This window comes from Tamandua tetradactyla, chromosome 1 (genome assembly GCF_023851605.1).
Source record: "Tamandua tetradactyla isolate mTamTet1 chromosome 1, mTamTet1.pri, whole genome shotgun sequence".
NCBI lineage: Eukaryota > Metazoa > Chordata > Mammalia > Pilosa > Myrmecophagidae > Tamandua > Tamandua tetradactyla.
Genome location: NC_135327.1, coordinates 131,361,742 through 131,366,055, shown reverse-complemented (window position 1 = coordinate 131,366,055; position 4,314 = coordinate 131,361,742). Strand labels below are relative to the sequence as shown.

Below are 4,314 nucleotides of genomic sequence, written 5' to 3'. Positions count from 1 at the left end.
TGGGCTCACAAAAGGCTTCCAAAGACTAAACCTAAAGATCAGTTCTTAGTTCGTATCTTATATGAACTCTAAACCAGCTTTTGAAATCATTTCACTCCTTTGACCTTGAAAATACTGTCTTCTCTTGAATTCTAGGACATCATATATTTCTGGCTCTCCTTAATGGCAGAGCGCCCTAGGTGGACATCTTCTCCATCTACATTTATTCCCTTAGTTATACCATACAGACCCATGGATTTAAATGCAATTTATATGCTGACACCACCCAAAAATATACCTGCAGAATTGAAAATGGAATAAATTTTAAATGAAAACTACATTTGGGTGTCTAACAAGCATCTCTATTATATATCCAAGCTGGATCCTCATTTCCTCCTATAATCTTCTCCACTTCACGGATTCCCACTGCCACAATGACAACTCCACATATTAGTTACTAAGGTCAAAATTCTAGAGTTGCCCTGTCCCAATACTTTTTATTATAACTGACATCCACCCCAACAGCAAATCGCATGGCTTCCTTTTAAAAATATATCCAGAATTCAAAAACTTCTCATCATCTTTATCACTACCTCATTGATTTAAACCCCTTCATTCTTAATCTGATTATTGCAATAGCTCTAATTAAATAGTCTTAAATAGACTATTTAAGTCATCCTCTTTCTAGCCTTGCTCCCTCTTCTATTATAAACAGAGCAGCCTTCAGGATGAACCTGTAAGATATAAATCAGACCATGCCTTACTCCTGCTCAAAACCCCATTTTTACCCATCCCACTTGGAGTAAAGCCATCTTTACAATGGCTCTCACGTCCCGACCTGACCTGGTCTTCTACTTCTACGACCTCATCATCTGCTATCCTCATAATATGGTATCCATCCCAACAACACGCTCTTCCATACACACTCCCACACTGGCTTCTGCCCTTGTTGATCTCTCATATTGGCACATGCTTTTCTCCTTCACTTACAGAAGTAAATTTTTGTGCAAATACTATCTCTTCAGTTAGTGATTTGATGAAAGCTCTATTTGAAATTGCACAACACTCACTCCAGACTCTTTATTCTTTTCTTTATTTCTCCATAGAGTTATTATCACCTTTAGATATACTATATTATTTAATTAATTTTTGTCTCTCTTTACTGAAAAAAAAAGCCTACACTTCATAAGAAGGCTGCATTTTTCTTATGTGTTCTTTGCTATATGTCTACTTCAGTAGCTGGCAAAAACTTTGCCATTTTTATTCACAAGTCTTATATTGTATAATTTATTTTCATAGGACTATTCATTTCCAGTCTTGCAATTTGCTGAAGAAATCCCACCTATATTCCACTCTTCCCATTTAAATTTGAAAAGGTTACCTGAGAGTTCAATCACACTAGATCAATTGTCAATGGGAAAGAAGGAATTTTGTCCCACAGGAGACACTGGCAATATCTAGAGACAGTTTAGGTTGTCATAGGTAGTGTGCAACTGATAACTTGTGGGTTGTGGCAGTCAAGGATCCTGCTGAACAACTTCTATTGTATGACGGAGCCTAATACAACAAAGAATTTTTAGCCCAGAATGCCAGCAATGTCAAAAGTGCACAATAGACATCTAAAAACTGGAAACCTTCAAACTTAATTTTTGCGATCATCCATGTTTTTCAAATAAATGCTGTTTACTGATTAAAGGTGAATTCAGTGGGCTACAGATGGTAAATTTATAATCCCACAATATCCTAAGCTAAAGAGTTTGGGAAGAATAGTGCAGATTGTAACAGATAAGTTCAGTAAAAGCATGTTGTTCTTAGAAGGAATCCATATGGCTCATAGTCATTTATGTACTTTGTTATGTAAGAACTGTTTTAAATCATTGAATTATGATTATCCAAATATATTCATTTATGGCAAAGTATCTTTAGTTGAACATTTTGCTCTTTTGGAGGTTTCAGTTCTAGGCATCTGAACTCCAAAAATATCATTAAAGGGGAACAGGTCAGATCCTGAAAATTCAAGTGACTAATCTACAGTTTTCTCTTCTATGCATAAACACCTACAATACTCTTGTTATGAAAACATTTTGTCAGGATAAATTAGATATAACATTGAATTCATTCCATTATGAAACATTAGAGCTTTACAAATATTTTATCAATGCCCCCTCCAATAACGTTTCACATATTTTCCCTCACAACACCAATTTAATCATTTTTTGTATTTTTCATGGAACTCAGGTAAACAAAATAGAATGAGTTCCAGTTATTACAAATATTCTAGTCCTCTTCTCTGGGGATTAAAATAATTGGCAATCATTTATGCATTTTATATGCTCCTCCCCTTTTCCATCTCCTACCTATCCACTCATAACCACAATCCTGAATTCATTGTGTTATTTCATTTTGTGTATGATAAAATTAGATTATCATCTAAATAATATCTCATTTAGCATTATTTGTTTTCAAGATTACAGAAAAAGCTAACATGCCACTTGTAATCTTCTGCCACTAGTTTCTTTTATATACTTAACCTTATAACTCTAGTATTAATTATTTTTGTAATTTCCACAAATCAAGGCATAGTAATTATTAATAATAGTAATAAATTTATGGAGCAAACTTATTATGTGCCAGGCAGTATGTTCATATGCATTCCATGGATTATCTCTTTACTTAAAATGAGGTAGATTTAATGATAGTCTCTCATCATCCTTAATTTATATAAAAGAAAAATGAGAGATTGCCTTAATTTAACCATTATTAGACAGCTAGCCAAAGGCTAAACTGTATTTTTTCATCTCTTAATTATTTTTGAAAAATTCATGGCATTATAAACCTAAACTGACATGTGTTAATATTCCACTTTTACAGTTCTATGACAAACAGAAAAAAAAATTCAAGAACCAAAACAAAATGAAAAATAAAAAGAGGGAGAAGCTTGGAAAACTAAATATGCATCTCAGCATTAACAGCTGAACAGAGAAAGGAATTAAAACTCTTTAAAAAATCACAAGTGGATGATAAAATGTATAGAAGTTGAAAATTTACAAACTATTTAAAACCTGGAATCGCTGACTGCTTAGAAACTGCACAGATGGCTCTTGTGTGGTGGTTAACAAGCAGAAAGGAATTATGGATGAATCTGCATTGCTCTCTGAGGAAAGCCTGACATTGATTAGATCCTGGGGCAGGCTAATGCTGACAGCAGATCCAATGTTGGTAAAACTGCCTATCAGTAGATCCTGTCACTGGGTTAGCAACTTTGATCTGTGCCCAGACATCCGAGGGACCTCATTGATTTTGGTGCCTTGACACCCGATTATGCAGCCAATCAAATCATGATGAGTTCATGAGAAGTAGTCTGAGCAGATGCATCCAAATCTGCACTGAATCTGGTGCTGCCATGCGTCATAGGAAAATGAGACTGTTGCATCACCAACTGGTGCAGCTTGGTCAAACCTGGCTGTGGAATGCATATTGTCCTTGAATGATATAGACCTGCAAAGATAATGGGAGAACTGGATGGCTTGGGCTGGTACTGGATGGTCAAGATCTTTGGCGGGGAGTGGGGGACCTCCAATATGACCACGGAGATCTATCTGACACACTCAGTGATGGATTGTGGGATACCAATTATAGTGATGACTTGCTTAGTTGAGTTGAGGAGTATATCCCCTGCCACCTGGACCTAAGCCTCTGGACTCTCTCTTATTTCCTTGATCTTGCATCCAACCTTTTCCAATGAGAGGGCCACACTTACTAGCAGGGACCACCAGCCTCAGGATGACCAGTCTCCTGGCAGCTGTGCTACTGGTCATAGAGCTCCTGATGTCTTCTTCCAGTTTGTCAATGATCATAGCAAAAGCTTTAAAGATGGTGTTAGTGGGTCCAGCCAAAGTGAAATTTCTCTCAGGACAATTCCCTCCTGAGATGTTGACACCTACACCATTCTCCTTATGAATCTTAACTTATTCTCTTTTTTTTCCCTGATGATACTGCCAACTCCCTTTCCACGCATAGGTGGCCAGGTGGTAAGGTGACATTTAGTCCACCTTCAGTCACGACGGTCTCCATGTCGACATGTTCTGGGGAGCTGGGCTTTGAGTAATCAAGTCTTTAGTCATTGATGGGGGTGAAAACCAAAAACTGCAGGTACAAGGCAACAGGAGGAAAAGGGAGTGGGCTGTGCCTTCTCCTGCTGCTGCCTCTGCCGGTCTGCCTAAACTAGATTTGGACTCTAGATCTGTTTGAACTCAGTTTGCTCCATCTAAATGTAAGTATACTTGATTACCTAATTTTACTACTATTACTGAAAAGTAAAGGCCAGATAATGAA

At 37.0% G+C, this 4,314-nt stretch overlaps 1 pseudogene; it reads right to left on the bottom strand.

The window, feature by feature from the left end:
- Positions 1-3,023: 3,023 nt before the first annotated feature.
- On the bottom strand, positions 3,024-4,053 carry LOC143681363 (poly(rC)-binding protein 2 pseudogene; annotated as a pseudogene).
- Between the last annotated feature and the right edge of the window lie 261 nt (positions 4,054-4,314).